We start from the raw sequence: 17,062 nt of genomic DNA, 5'->3' as shown, positions 1-17,062 counted from the left end.
CAAATCCTACAACCTATTCATAACCATTACCATCACCGCCGGCTTCATCTTCTTCATCAGTTAGCTCCACAGTTTCTGGAGGTTTAAGAATGAACTTCAGTCGCGCGCACCAGTTATCATGCTTTAACACATCAGTGACCAACTCCATAACAGGTAGCGAAATATGGTCATAAACTTCTTTAGCGCGAGAGAGCATGGAGTCAGCCTGATTAGTCACCGAGCAGTGATGAGTATCGAACTGCTGGCCAAATACTTCCTCAACATGCTGAGCACACTCCAGATAGCCACCACGATGCCCGACAGCACGTGAGGCATCTATCAGAGTAGCAACAGCTGTATCCAGCTCAATAGCATTTAAAATGGAGTTGGCAATCTGCACAAAAAGAGAGACATCATGAGAACAAAACAACAAACGAAGCTTAAGGCAAAAGGAGAAGAAACTCACTGCAGGTACTCCTTTACTGCGCATCCACTCGGACTCGGAGACAAGCGTGTCCACGATTGTTTGGGCCTCAGCATAATTATTCTGAGCCACATTAAGGGCTGAAGTGCTGATATCACGTGCCTCCTCGGCTTTCTTCTTCGCCTCTTCAGCGGTCTCAGCCTTTACCCTTTCAGCCTCGAGGTCTATCTCTAATGATTCATTTTTATCATGAGCCTCAAACAATCGGCGCTTTAGCTCTGCAATCTCCACATCCTTTGCAGCTAGCTCCTTGTCCTTGCGCGCATTCAAATCAGCCTGCAAGTGTTCAAATAAAGAGTTAGCAATAATTTGACAAGTAAAAAACAACATAAAGAGGAAAAAGAGTTCAAGTCTGTTGGACCTCAACACGCCCTTTGTTTGCTTCAACTTGCTCAACCTTCCCTTTCAGAGTGGCAATCTGAGCCTCAAGGTCGGTAATTTTGGAACGCGCAGCATACATGCGTCGATTGTCTTTTTCACATACCTTCTTCCATTCTGCGCGCTCCTTAGACAAAAGCTCCTCAGCAGCATGCAGCTTATTCTTCAACCCTTTGCGGCCCCATTCTTCAGACTTCTTCTCTGCCTCAAAAGCGGCATTCTCTTCAGCAAAGGCACTTTTCATCTGTTTGAAGTCTTGGACTTGTTTCAACAAACGCTCCTGTTACTTCTCCCAATAAGCTCGCTCTCTAACCATTGTGCGCCACTCGAGCACATTCTGATGATTGGCAGCACGGGTGTTAGCCTCCTCAACAATGTAAGCGCGATACAACCCCTCATGAGTACGCGCTCTTTGTCTATTAACTTCTCCGGGAGGGAAAGAACCCAAGTACCAATCCCGGCAGGCCCCGAACTCGACAAATGTGTCCTGCTTTAGACCCCAAACAGGTTGGTGGGGAGTATCGCCGCGAGCCTCTTCGGTGTATGTCTTGTAGTAGATATCTCCCAAGGTATCCTTAGGACCTATGGGAGCTTGTGGCATCGACCCTTGGCTCCCTACACCTTTCTGGCCAGCCGCGCCAACACCTACAACACCGCCAGAACCTCCAGCACCTGCACCACCCGCAGCAGCAGAAATCTCTTTGTGCGCTGCCTGCTCTGGTACGGTGGCAGTTGACCCCCCGGCAACGGATGTCACATGTATGGTTTGGGCGGGGGCGTTACGCTGTGTAGGTTCTGTCGGCTTAACAACCTCAGGCTCTTTTGGCTTAATAACTTCAGCCTCTTTTCTATTGAAGGGTTGGTCAAGCCCCGTGATGCGCACGACCTCCGGACCCTGCGCTTTATCATGCTTAGTAGCCACAGCAGTCTCGGTCTCCTTCCTTTTCTCCTTCACAGGGATTACACCGCACGTAGGATCTTCAACCATCTTCTCAACCTCTCTGTCACTGGTCTTGGGAGGTTTGATGATAAACTTTGTTTTCTTCGCCGCTGGCTCCTTAGGTTTTCCAGCTCAACACCCTTAACTTTCTCAGGGGTTTTCTTCAAGGCCTCTTCAGAAATTAAGTGTTAGAAAATTTTACTAAGGAAGCAAAATGCGAAGTTTATAAGCGCAACAACACTAACCTGGTGAAAACTTGTAAAGAGAGCGCAAGCTGCTCTGCTTCCCTATCACCTGGCCCACAACCTTTTGCACCGGTTTGGCTCCAGCAGCAGCCTCTTCTCTCGACCTCTTCCTACTCACCAACTTAGTAGCAGCTTATTCATGCTCTTCTTCTTCCTCTTCATCCAACGCGATTGAAGAAGGGGTCGCGCCAGCTTCAGGGATCCTGCATCCCGCGCTTCCAGAACTTTTTGACTCGAACGCGCTACTTTTCTTCTTCTCACCTATACGGGATAAACCCTCCAGTGAGTCACTAGTGACAACGTAATACTCAAGGTTACTCTGCCGGAATCAAAGAGTACCTTTATCATGAGCAGCAGCAGGGGCGCGGCTACTTCCGCCCTTCTTACTGGTCGCACCAGTGTTAACGGTCACCCTCTTGGTCTTCTTCTTTGCAACTTTCTTTGGCCTCTCTTCTGGGTCTATCCCTAAGTCGCGTAACACACCTGCAAAGATGTTAGACCATGAGCTCAACTCTTCTTGCGACGAGCCTACGGACTCCTCGCTGGAAAGAAACAAGATCTCCTTTCCAGCAGAATGCACGCCGCGCAAGGGTCTCGGTTTGTGAAGTAGCACACCTTCAGTCGCGTAAGGAGGATTGGTAAAGACTCCTGCAGGATGAAAGAGGAAATTTCCTTTTATCTGCTCGCACCAATAAGGTTCACCAGACCGTAGTGGGCGCGCGCCCATAGATCCACCAAAGGTAGGAAAGGCTGCCTGATAAAGGTGCGCCTCTGCAATGAAGAACCAACAATTAGGCGCAGGAACATTACAAGAAGAGAAAAAGAGCAAAACATACCTCTGTCTTCAAACTTCAGAACCGGTACTTCTTCACTGGTCTCCGGCCATTTATCACTCATATGCGCCGCAACCAGCACATTCTCACCAAATATCCGGTTAGGCGTCGCAAGAAGATTCAGATACCAATCAGCCCCTTTGGGGATAGGGAGTTCCTCCTTCTCAATCGTGTCTGACTCGCGAAAGATCATTGCGACCGGTATGACCTCCTCCCTAATGAAGAAGAACTTCACTTTCCAGTCGTGAAAGCTTTTTGGAGGGTTTAACAGAATCTTCTTAGCAGAGCCTCGGTTGTCCAAGGAATAGAAGCCTATATTCCTGATCAATTGATAAAAAGTCCTGGAACTTCTTGACAGTGGGTTCCTGCCCCTGAGATCGGCATTAGAACTCAAAATGTCGCACCCTAACCATGCACATGGGACTCATCTGAGATATATGAAAGCCATAGAAGTGCAGAGTAGATGCTATGAAATGAGTCGCTGGCAGCCAGAAGTTTCCCTGAAGAAAGAAATCTTCAAACAAAGTTATGTATCCCGGCGGTGCGTCGGCGGCATCTGACCCTGCCGGGGATATTGAGCATCCCACTCCGGTGGAAACGGGAAACCCCTCGTGATTTGCTTGAATAAGCCCAGGTCCCACTTAAGAACAGGGACCAGACCTTCTTCAACTTGGACTTCTTCTTCAGCCATGTGTATAAAAATAATAAAAATCAGATAAAGATCTTCTAATTTTCTGGGAAAAACTTGAAGATCACCTTCAAAATCTTTGAAGATTTGAAGAAACTTTGAAGATTAGACAGAAAATAGAGAAAGCAGATGAAGGAGCGTGCAATTCTCCCTCCTATCGTCGGATATATATACCCATCACATTTAATGCAATGGGTAAACGTGCTGAGATCACCGCGCACGTAACCAATTAGCAGCCGCCACGTAAGGCGGGATTCTCGGAGTGACAGTTACCACGCGCGCGTGGGCCTCACTCGCCTGAGGGGGAGCCGAACCATCAGTGACAACATGATGATCACTGTGTCAGCAGTCAACTCAACCGTCGCCATCAATGACATTTGCACCAACCTGTCAGAATTCAAATTTCGAGAGTTTTCCCGCCCAAAGTTATTACAAAACTTCATGCAGAAGTTAGCAATGGCCGCGCCGCATTCATCATTATCCATGAGCTTGCACGCTAACACTCAAAATCAACAGCTATCAACAGCCAACTCTGGTAGCCGCGCCGTAGTAGTAGGCAAGCACTCACACGCGCGCCGTCTACCAAGATCTAGCAAATACTTTTAAAGGCTAATACACTTTCTTTTTTCTGAGTCCAGAGCTCCAACCATGTACTTCGCGCATGGAAGCAGCACTGGACTAGGGGGACTTGAAGGGGTATGGTCCCAAAAAGCTGCGCAGACCATCCAGGTCGCGCGCTGGACCATACTCCTTACTCAATAAGCTGATTAATCCATAGACCTTGCGCGGGCTACTTAGGTAAAACCTAAACCCCACGCGAGGCACAAACAAGAAATAACATCAGTTTCACACTTAGTATTCTGAATAAGAGCCCTCAACTCCTACAACCTTGCGCGGGCCAGTTATGTACACAACAAGGGTCGTGCAAGAGTTACGGCGCAGGGCCACTTCAGAAAGTACCAAAGGTACGAGTGGCAGAAGAACGAGCCAATCAGCGTCCACCAGGCTGTGCTCTATCGTGCTCCACGACTAACAGTTGTGCAGGAGACAGAGAGTACACAAGGATGGCTACGTGGCACCAATCAGGGGCGGCGACAACTGCCCCATGATCTCCACTCACCTGCTGATGGTAGAAGGACAGCAAGGTCGACAACTCGGACACGTGGCTCCAATCAAGGTGCGCCAGCACCGAAGAGCTTCTAGAAACCACTAACGGTCGATACCAGTGAGACAAAGAGGATATTCCTTGTTGTCGCCTTCCGACCCAAGGCGCATCAGCACATCTCCTCCTACACCACTCCGGCTATAAATAGAGACCTCCATACACAGGTTAAACATTCCGTTCTCTCTACTTTTGTTAACACACACTTATTTCCTCAAAGCAGTTACTTATTCTCACGCCGGAATCTGGTTAAGAGGAAAACCCCCATATTCCCCTCTTAACAAGCTAACGGTGTTGCTGTTTTGCAGGAAGAATCGTCATACACAAGCTCAGGGAGGATTAAAGAAGATTAACCCTCATGTTTGAAACATAAACCAAACTAATTAACCTAAAATTAGGTCCGTGTTTCTTCATATATATATATATAGGGGATGGTTCAAATGAAAACCACTTTTATTATGAAAATTCGAAAACTAACTAAAAAAAGCCTAAAAAACACACCAATTTTTTTTTCATTTTTTATAAAAAATCGCAGGTTTTTTTTTATATAAAAAAACTTTTAATTTTTTTTGTATTACACATGTGTAATATTACACATGTGTAATATTACACATGTGTATGTGTACTACACATGTGTAGTATTACACATATGCACTACAAAAATGTTATTTTTTTGAATTTTTTTTATATACTAAAAGTGGCGAAAACTGGTATGCAAAAAAAAAAAAAAATTGGTATGTTTTTTTGGCTTTTTTAATTAGTTTTCGAGTTTTTACAATAACTAGTGTTTTCATTTGAACCTTCCCCTATAGTATACTGGCCATTTACCCGCGCGATGCGGCGGGAGTGGCGATTTACAATAGGATACTCGTTTGTCGTTAGTTTATCAGTCGTCTCGTGATATTACGGTGTTGTTGTGGTACCAACAGTCGGTATAGTAAAAAAAACAAATAGCATGGAAAAGTTTAAAATACATGAATCTCGTGTCAATATGGCCAAACTTTTGCTACTATGGGGCTAGCCTAACCTAGGGAGCGAATTAATTTGGATTTATCGATATAAAGAGGAGTTACATGCAGGGGCGGACCCAAGCCCACTTCAAGGTGGGCGGGCGCACCCCCGGGGAAAAAAATATTTAGTGTTAAATTTCGTCGAAAATCCCGTCCGCACCCCTTGGAATTTTTCGTCCGCACCCCTTGGATTTTTCGACCGCACCCTTGAACGCACCCCTTAGGTAAAAAGTGTTATCAATTTATATTTTTATTTTTTTTGGTAAACTCTTATTTAAAAAAATACTACCTAAATTATATAACTTTTAATAAATAACTAACTAAACCCAAATACCCATACATTTACCCACTTATAATTCCTAACTAGCTAGCCCACTAAGTCTTAACTCATTAACCAAACCCAAAAATATTTCAAACTATAATAAAATAATTAAAGCTCAAAACATTTAGAAATTCTATCTCTCTCTCCCTCTCTTGCGTCCCTGCACTGCCAACGAACAACATCACCCAGCGACAACAGTCCAGCAGCCGGCGACCACCGTAATCAGCCACCATACCACCGTTGTTTGACACCAAATCTAACCGCAATCCGAACACGGGTAAGTTTCTTTGTTATTTTGATGATTTTGGTTGATATTATAGGAGAAAAAAAAGTAATAAAGTTGTTAAATAGGTTTGAAATTTTGTGTGTTTTGACGTTGTTTATGGTTTTTTAGATGATTTTTAGGGTGATTATGTTGTTTATATATTTTTAGGGTGATTACAACTAACGTTATGATTTCTAGGCTTGAATAGTTGAAAATTAAAATTGAAACATTATGTTATGGAGCGATGAACTTATGTTATATAGAGAAAGAATTGTTTAAAACTTTAGTTTTAAATGATGTTTTGGATAGATTTCAGAAAATGAAAACCCGTAGGGCGTCGACGTTTTAATTATGTTTGTAACAAAGTTTACATGTTTTTTATTATTATATAAATTTAGTTTGATGTTCGTTTGTTTTACATGACCCGACCCGACCCGATACGAACCGATTTTTTTACTCATATACCTAGGGGCCTAAAATTTTTAAAAATGTTCCGCACCCCCATGAAAAAATTCCTGGGTCCGCCACTGGTTACATGTAGTAAAAATATGGTCAATGCTAATATTATCGGAAATCAAAATGCATGTATTACTTTTAGTCAAAAGTGATATGAATGTATCATTTATATTGGTGACTTTCCACATGTATAACTCCTATAACTCCTATCTCTTTGATTTCTTTTGTATTAATGCATGTGCCTGTATATAGTGGCATTTGTATGTGGTGTAGATATATCAATCAATAATATTTACATTCCCTTATTCTCTTATTCTTCTCTTTGTATTGCTAATAGGTTTAGTTGTTTTACAACACGTTATTAGCACGAGTTGCTGCAAGATGTTCATATCCATGATTTGGTTTTCCTTCATCCATTTAAATCGTCACCGCATGTAACAGCCCTTGCAGGCGATACCAACTAGTCACCATGGCTGCCATCCTCCAACTAGCCGCACCACCTTCACTATTGTAACTGTTCTTTGCACGTGGCCATCGTGTGTTTGATATTGATTTTAATTCACTAACAACCACCGTAGATCGCACAGTGTACTCGCGGGGCTGCCTTGCTTTATTCTGTTTGGCTAGCGAGGAACGATCTCGAACATGTTCGTCTTATTCATTCTATATAAGCCTATGATCGTTTCAAGAAAATATAAATAAATAAATAACTCCTAAAAAATCATATAGCGATTCTGTAAGCTAATATATATCTTCTTTTATGCTTCATATGAAAACATAGGATATGTGATAAGTTTTTGATGGGAAAATGGGAAATTATGTTACAGTGAAGTTGTTTGGGATGGTGATGATATGGTTACTCTCATTGGATAACAAATATTCAATATAAAGTAATAGGAAATGACAAAACTGTTGAAGTATGAGTTTATCAAAAATAAATGATTTAGTGATATTAGTAAAAACTTATGGGTCGATAGTTTGTTATGACTAAACTGTTAATTGTAAAATTTAATCTTTGTAGTGTCACAAAATATAATCTTAGAAATAAGATTGATTATAAGCGTGGTTTCAAATAAATTATATTAATAGCATTACATGTATGATGTAGAACCCATATTAATTTTATATATAAGTTTTTTTTATTTTGTAAATGAGTCATTTGCGCGTTCGTACATATTTATGTACAGCTAATCCATATTAAAACACTATTATCTAAATAAATCCAACTTAAATAATTTATATGTTTTAGATTTATAAAAAGTGTTAAATGACTAACATATTATATATAAGTTAACCAATTATGAGTATGTAGATACGTTCAGTACTTATTTTTATTCAAGTTAACCAATTATGTGTATGTTGAATCGAAATTACTACTGTTTCTATAGACATTTATCCTTTTATCTACAAACGACGATGACGATATTTTATCTAATAAATATTTGTACCTTATTTTCATGAATTCATGACCTGTTACTATTAACTAAAAAAATTATTTATTTTAAATAACACTACAAAAAAAATGCCATATAGTGACATACAAAAAGTGCCACAACAAAACAATAAAGTGCCACTAAAGACCTATGTAGGAATGCGCGGCACATAAAAAAGTGCCACTAGAAGCGCTGACGCTAAAGCCTTTTAGTGGCACTTTTTGGATCTGCCACACAAAACTTTTGGGCTTTTAGCAGCACTTTTTTTTTGCCGCAGTATAAATAAAGGACTTTAGTGGCACATTTTTATGCCTCTAAAAAGTAATCATATATATCCATATACTAGTTTTAGTGGCACAAATTTTGTGTCTTAAATTTGGTTTCAATTCATTAATATATTATTTCAGTGGCAAATAATTTTGTCATAAATCACATATTCGATATAAAATACTAAATAAAAGTTCTATAAATGTAAATGTAGAAATCATAATATTATAACTTCAATAATAAGTTCGATCCGTAACATATTCCAAATGTTAGCAAAACATTGTGTAACAAGTAACATATTCCAAATTCTAAAATGTTTACACGAGAGGCCTAAACCTTCTTTTGGGTGAGGAATTGACTATCATAAAACTTAACTCAAAAGCTTCTCTTCATAGATTGATATCTACCCTGCCATCATCAACCATATAAACAATCATTAGTATTAGTTAATAAAAAAAATCTAGAAGTTCTTTAATTTATAAACTCATTATTCTAGATTCAAAACAAAACGTGTATAAGAAAATGGCCTGAACATCTAACAATTAGACAAAAACCAACATATTACCTTAACTGCAATGTCAACAAAAAATTTGAAGATCAATTATCCAAACATATTTCTTGCCCTGTAAAATGAAAAGTTTATCAGTTTCATACTAAGTTTACAAAATAAGCATATCCATTTAATATTGCAAAATAGTTAAAGGTAATTACCATCATTATGTCTTCTTGAAAATGCTAAGGTAAATAGTTATTAGAGACCAAAGTACCAATACCAGGGACCTACAACATATAAATATAAGAAATGCTAGTACAGAAATACGTAATCATAAAAGAAAAAAAAATGGTTCATTCGTGTAGTTAAATAAATGTAAAAATGTTAACAAGATATATGAACATACACATTTTAAGGTTGCTAACATCCTTGCTTAGAAAAAGACTAACAATCTTATATCACCAAGCAAATACTTCAAGGTAGTCTTAATTTGATGGGTACAAATTCAAAAGACACTTTTAGAAAAACAATTGTATGCAAATCTTGCACCCTACATATTAGGTCCTCAAAAACAGTACTTTTCTGTGAAAGAAGTTAAGGGTTTTAAGTGATTCTAGAAAATCATTATCTAGAGATAACAAGTTCTTAGTATACTTACTTCAACCGGAAGTACAATGTATTTTATACTTTGGATGTTTGAATCAGTTGGTATAGAAAAAGACAACCAATCGCCACTAATAAACTGATTAAAATATCTACCCTGCAATCATCAACCATACCAACAAACATTAGTATTGATTTAAATAAAATCCAAAAGTTCTTCATTTAACAAAATTCATTATTCTTAATTCAAAAGAAAAACATGTATATAAAAATAATCCAAACACCTAACAATTAGATAAAAAACCAACATATAATGTGCAACCATTGATAACTGATCCGAACATCTAACAAATAACCAAAAAAGCCTACATATTACCTTAACTGCAACATCAACAAAAATTTTGAGATCGATTGTCCAAACGTAGTTCTAACCCTGTAAAATAGAAAGTATTATTTTTATCAATTTCATACCAAGGTTGCAATATAAGCACATTCATTTAATGGCAGATTCTAACAAATCACACAGGCACACGGTAAAACCCCAAAAGTGCAGGTTAGTTATATTATATTTTTATTTTTAGACAAAAATGAAGATTGGTTATATTTTCAGTCTATTAGTGGTAAGTTTCTGTGAGATGCAATCCCGCAAGCTGAAACTAGATTTTCTAATCACAGGCACAAGCTGCAACTATCGAACTAAATCAGTCTTTTTCTACGTTAAAAAACCCGACTGCAGAAATCGAGTTAGCTGTCGCAGACGCCATTAACATTGAAAAGTCAGTTGCTGCTGATAGTTCAGCAGTAAACTCGTAAAATCCAATATAATATGTCGAGTATTGAACCCAAATCAAATCCAGGTTAACTTTGTAAATAATAGCAGCAACACGACTAAGATTCAGAACTAAAATAAGCCATGATGTGCGTGTATAACTAGATTTTCTTTGATTTAGTTCCTTCTTCGAACCAAACTCAGATCTTAATCAACAAATTGAAACTGATTCAGATCTGATTTCGATTCAAAATATGCTTTTAGCTGATTTAAACATACATGAAACTTATCTGATATCAATGTTCTGATTTTGTTCTTAAAAAAAACTAAAACTAATCGAAACAATCAACTGAATTAACAATCGCTAAAACAATCACCGAAACTGATTTCACTCAAATCAACAAAAACTAATAGAAACAAACTGAATTCACTATGTGCTCAGTTCAGATTTAAATTTTGTGAGTTATCAGTTCGATCAACAACAACAAAATTTAACTTTTCAGTCGTTTATCAGATTCAGTATATAACAATTTCAATCGTTACTCATAGAATACTGAAATGTGAAACAGTTTCAGTTGTAATAACGCTTATACGTGCTTGCGTGTATTAATGGTATGGGTCGAAACGTTCGCATCGAAAACGGCTCGCGTTGAAACAGTACGCGTGAAAACGGTACACGTCGAAACGGTTTGCGTCGAAACAGTACGGGTCGAAACAGTACGAAACTCGTCCCGGCCCGAAAATCGTCTCGTGCGGAAACTCGTGTCAAACCAAAACCCGTTGCGATCCGAAACCCGTCCCGTGTAGAAACCCGGGTCGGCCCGGAACCCGACCCGAACCGACCCCGTTCCGATCCAAAACCTGCGTCGTGCCGAAACCATCTCGGCTCGAAACTCAATTTGAACTGAACCCATTCCGATTCAAAAACTGCCCGTTTATTTAAGACACTAACCCACATCGACCCATTTCTTTAATGTTGTCGACCCGCTTTGACCCGAAAATAACAAGATGGAATTTCAAGTGACCCATTGTGAACTATTTAGTTAAAATATCTTACCTAAACCAACCCATATAATTTTAAAAGCATCCCAAACTAACCCAGTTGGAAAGCTTTGGGTCAAGATTGCCCCTCTACTTCTGATACAAAAACCAGCCAACATGAATATACAGATCCTGTCAGTGTAGAATTTCCAAAATAATACGAATTACAATGAGAACATTGAATCTGAAGTTGTATAAAAATTTCTATGATGCACATAATTGAGGTCATGAACTTTATGTTTCACATTTGACCAATTAATACTATAAAATATGATTATCATATCATGACATCAATATAAATCTCTAATTACATATCATATTTGTTTTTATGCGAATATGGTTTATTATGATTTATAGAACTTTGATGTGATCGTGTTTGGTGAACGCTAATATAATAGCTAACCTTAACCAATAGTAGTAAAAGCGCCAAAAAGCAAACCTGCCTGAAACAGTCTAGTATAATCTAAAACATCTAAATAAACATGCCAAAATATGCAGAAAACAGCTTAAAAATGGCCTGAAACACATGTGTGACTTAACTGTCAAACGCACGCTTTTTAAGCACCTTGCGCCTAGGCGACAAGCTCGCCCTTTGCGCATTGAGCCTTTGACTACCTAAACTTAATCTTAAGTATACAATAAAAATAAAAATCTTAGAAAATGAAGTTGATGGATGACAAAATCACAACTAAAAGCTTTAACCAGCACTAGTCCTTGTTTCATGATTAAAAAGATAAAACAAAATCACAACATGAACCAATTATATGATTCTAATTTCATGATTATAAGATAAACCAAAATCACTATAAACTAAAAGCTTTAACCAGCACTAGCCCTTGATTTTTTGCAAATGCGCATGACTTAAAAAGTTCTTTAACGTTTATGGATCCAACTAACATAAACCATCACTATATTATGCACTATATGAGCAAAAGGATATAAAACTGGAACTGACCAAATATTCTAGGGCTGATTTGCATATTTAGAATATGTGATCAAACAATGCCGTTCACAACTAGGTTAAAATATGCATAACCATATCAAATCTACACAAACAAATTGGTACAGAAGGTGTATCTAAACCCTGTAAACATGATCAAATATTCCAGATTACTAAGAATTTCATCAAAATTCAGGTTCTAACACATCATTTATCCTCAAAATTAACTAACTTTGCTGGAAAATAACATGATTCTTTACAATTTTTAATTTCAAATTCAATATTAAAAATAGGGCTTTTCATATACCAAATTGGGGATCTGATATGTTTTCAAAAACATGGTGAAAAACACACACAATATAACACATCTTATCATCAACTTACACAGATGAATGGTTGAAGACGGTAACTTAAATTCTGATTTTCAGACTTCATCATAAAAGAAAGGGGAATCTGTGTTGAAGTGCTTACTGGATGATTTGGTTTAAAATTTTGCAAGCTTTGAAGTTGAACGCGATGGAGAAGATCCGTGAACCCTAGACAAACAATGAAGATCTTGACGATGAAGAAGAGGAAAGCGATCCGTGAAGTGATTTATCCGAAGAGAGAAAATGATTCACCGGTGGAGAAATGGTAGTAGTACTAGAGAGATGGACATGAGAGATGGGGGAACAATGAAGGGCTAGGGGAAGGAAAGGGATTATCAAACGATTGGGGATGGAAATTGATTTTGGTGAAACCTGATTCTGGGAATGTGAGATTGGTGTTGGGAGATTTTAATTTTTTTCAAGACTTTGAAGAGGGAAAACTTTATTGGGAGGGAAAGAGTGAAATTTAAAAAAAAAATACTTCAAAAATTTCAATGTCATATCTGATGTGCTTTAAAACCCATGAATGGTTTTGGTGGTATATTCAAATTGCTATTAATAAAAAAAATTACTGGCACAAAAGCTAAATGTTACTAAAATTATGTGTAAAGAAAATATAGTATACACAAGTGCTATTAAAAACAAGAGTAAAATGCATGGATAGTCCCTGTGGTTTGGTGAAATTTCACCTTTAGTCCTCAACTTTTCAAAATTACACTCTTAGTCCCTGTGGTTTGACAAGTTGTCACTCGGATAGTCCCCAAAGCGGATGGAGGTTAGTTTTTCTAGTTAAGTGGGTGTGAAATGACAAGGACTATCCGAGTAACAACTTGTCAAACCACAGGGACTATCCGAGTAACAACTTGTCAAACCACAGGGACTATCCGAGTAACTTTCATCCGCTTTAGGGACTATCCGAGTAACAACTTGTCAAACCACAGGGACTAAGAGTGTAATTTTAAAAAGTTGGGGACTAAAGGTGAAATTTCACCAAACCATAGGGACTATCCGTGCATTTTACTCTAAAAATAAAATTTAGTGGCACAAAATCTAAATATTATTAAAAGTGAGTGTTACATAAAAATTTAAAGGTTAAATTATATTTAGAGGGAAAACAAAATAACGTATGCAAAAAAAGATTTTATAAATCAATTAAACGGGAAATATATTTATTTTAATACTGAAATTATCGTCATTGAAATTCAGTGAGGATCATTGATGGTGCTTTAGGCACATCGTTGGTCGATTACGAACAATGATGTTTGATTAGGTAACTGATTGTGAGCTATGATTAATGATAATATAGGGCCATAGAAATTCAGTACGCTCAAATCACTATAAAAAAACAACCCCTCAATGCGGGGAAAATTACTTCTAGTTTTATTTAAGTGTTTCAAGGGTGGAAAAAATAAGATTTTAGAATTTTGAAGCACTTAGAAAAGACTGGCATATGTAATGTACTACTAAAAGTTATCAAAAATTTTAGCGGCATATGGAAAGTGCCACTAAAACTCTAAATTAATGGCATAAGAACTAAATGCTACTAAAAATGTGTGTTAAGCAAATGTGGCATACGTAAAGTGCCACTAAAATGTAAATTAGTGCCACAAAAGCTAAATGCCATTAGATGTGTGTGCCACTAAATGGACTTTTTTTTGTAGTGTAAATAAATAATAACTACTAATTTCATATTTGTAACTTCCTTCCTTAATGTATATTAATTTCATATTTGGATTAATTGTTTGAAATATAAAAAGGCTATAGGTTTTAATACTTACCGACCGTTTCTAGTTTATCACTAAATGTCAATTGTTATGTTTTCTTTAATACCCTAATAATCTTGGGGAAGATGATTTGTGGGTGATGACGTTTGATCCGCCCATCTCTTAATTAGGCAACTACTAGATGAGAAAATACAAGGGAAGCAAGTCACATATATTTTGTATTTAATTTTTAAAAGAACACACTTACATCACTGATGAAATACAAAAATGTCCACATCTTGTTTATAATTAAAAGCAAATTAGTTATCTTATTAATATAAATTAATTTAGTCATCAAACGCAAGTTTGTTTTCAATTTAGTTTTATAATCCTTACAAATGGGTTTGAAATGTTAGTAAATGATTTTCAAGAAAGTTATATTTCTTAAATGGTAATTATTGTTTTTACATCATTTTAAAGATTTATAAGTCTTGATAAGTGATGGAATTGAAATTCAAATGCTATTTAAGGGATCATGAAATAGTAAGCGTTACCGTGAAATTTTTAGTTGTTTAATGTAGTGCTAAAATACTTTTTATTTTTCTACTTGAATTATATAAATATGCATTTATGTTCCAAAGAATACTATGAAGTATCTTAGATACGTGCTCCAACGTGTGGTTTGTATGATTATAAATACTACACAAAATTTAAGAAATACAAAAGATTTTTATGGTGTAGTGCTTTAAAAATACGGTATTACTACAAGATCAAGATTAACAAGTAATGTTATTAATATTTTGATTCAACATATGAATTTGTATTTCATACAAATATTATTTTGTACAAACGTTTTTGGTCTTGTGGCCGATTTCGATGGAGATGATTGAACCTTGGATACAATAGAATTATTGAATTTTCTATCTTAAATGATGTTATCAAAAGTGAAAATTTTAATTGGTTACATGTAATACATATGATTTAAATATTTGCTTTTAAGTGTGATAAAAACGCATATTTCATAAAGTTTTCATACCAACTTTTTATGTGGTCACATATTGTGATAATAATAAATTGTTTTATGTGGTCACATATTATATTATGATGCCATGTATTATATAATTCGACTTTATTTATATTGTGTATTTCATATGTTATCATATACTCATTTGTAGTATTCAATCGATCATCTAAATTGATTTAATATCTCTCATGAAAGGGAATCAAAAGTTTAGACATGACACTCGAGATGTCATACTCCCTAAATCTCATATTGAGTTTGTAGAAGGTCATAAGATGTTAGACCTTATATGATTCGGACATGTAATTACTTCTCTATGGTGTAATGCAAAGAGAAGATTCTTTAAAAGGTAAAATCGGATAAAACAATTTTCATTTGTCGTTCTCAAATATGCTAAAGTAGCAATATTATGTAACAAGGATAACAACTTTGAAACAATTTCATATCCGTTTGTCCGAACCATGAAACTTGGTTGATTTACATTATTCCTTGAAGTGAATATGATTATAAGATCTTTGAAAATGTTGGGATGATGGATGTAATTGAGAAACTTATAATGCTGATCATGTTGCTAATGAGATCCTACTATCAAAAGTTATAAGATAGCCAAGTTAATAATGAGACCGACTATCAAAATTGTAATAATGGTCACAATGAGATTGACCACTTGTAGTGAGGAATTATGGGAGTGATTATAAGAACACATTGTTATCTCACATCTTATGATATTGATCATAAATCAAAATTTTATGAATAATGATTATTTGATTAATTGGCATGATCGGTTAGACCACACCGAGTCAATAATGATGTGAAATTTAATGAAGAACTACAAGATTATTCTTGTTAAGTGCATGCAATATTTGCTCTCAAGTGAAGTTAATGATATACCAACTAATGTATGGTTTAGATCCCAAAATATTTTGGAAATAATAAGGGAATATGTGTATCCCGACATGATACCATTTAGTATTTTGAAATCGATGCATCGTCTAAATGGTTATCAAATCCACAACCTGAAGCTTGTGTGATTGTGGCTTAGCTAATGTGATAGCAAGCATATTAATCCAGATTACTATTGGTTACAAAGCCAATGATCATGAGAGGAGCAAAAGTTCATTTAGGTATATGTAATTTTATATATAGTATCATCAATTCACATCAAGCCAATAAATTATAGTTCTCCCCGTACAGTTGGTTTTTGAACAGAAACCAAAAATGTCTCATCAAAGATTTTGGTTGTGCGACATATATTGAAACTCATCCACCAAACCGCACAAAGATGAGACTTCTAAAAAGTTTAAGAATATGTTGGGTATAATATCATCTATGATTGAATGCTTAGAGCCATTTGTTAGAAATTTGTTTATGGCTCATTGATTTTTCATTTTAGTGAATGAATGTGCCCAACATTAGGGGGAGATAACAAGCAGTTGGAAAGTGAAAAGTGAAATGAATTATCATGTCATCTTGATCCTCAAACTATAAACTATGAACTAGAAATTTAAAGTATAATTCATTTACCAATATTAAAGAAAAAATTACCAGACAAGTTCACTAACCTAAATAGAGTGACTAAGCAAGTCACATAATCAACTGCTTGTGCTCCAGTTATATTTGTGTCCAAGAGGACAACCACATATTTCGTAATGAGTCTATTGC

The 17,062-nt window shown here is 36.5% G+C and overlaps 1 long non-coding RNA gene across 3 annotated transcripts; it reads right to left on the bottom strand.

The window, feature by feature from the left end:
- Positions 1-8,667: 8,667 nt before the first annotated feature.
- LOC110895583 lies at positions 8,668-13,121 on the bottom strand. Of its 3 annotated transcripts, XR_004875330.1 has the most exons (7): positions 12,780-13,121; positions 11,385-11,500; positions 9,935-9,991; positions 9,614-9,715; positions 9,174-9,242; positions 9,028-9,085; positions 8,668-8,870 (listed from the first exon to the last, which is right to left on the bottom strand). It is a non-coding gene; the product is annotated as an uncharacterized LOC110895583 (long non-coding RNA). The 3 variants fall into 3 exon arrangements; XR_002567254.2 differs by lacking the exon at positions 11,385-11,500 and having other exon boundaries at positions 12,693-13,119; XR_002567253.2 differs by lacking the exon at positions 11,385-11,500 and having other exon boundaries at positions 12,780-13,118.
- Between the last annotated feature and the right edge of the window lie 3,941 nt (positions 13,122-17,062).

The sequence above is a fragment of the Helianthus annuus genome, chromosome 12, assembly GCF_002127325.2.
Source record: "Helianthus annuus cultivar XRQ/B chromosome 12, HanXRQr2.0-SUNRISE, whole genome shotgun sequence".
In the NCBI taxonomy this organism is placed as follows: domain Eukaryota; kingdom Viridiplantae; phylum Streptophyta; class Magnoliopsida; order Asterales; family Asteraceae; genus Helianthus; species Helianthus annuus.
Note: the sequence above shows the minus strand (reverse complement) of the source record. Positions and strands in the feature narration are given on the sequence as shown.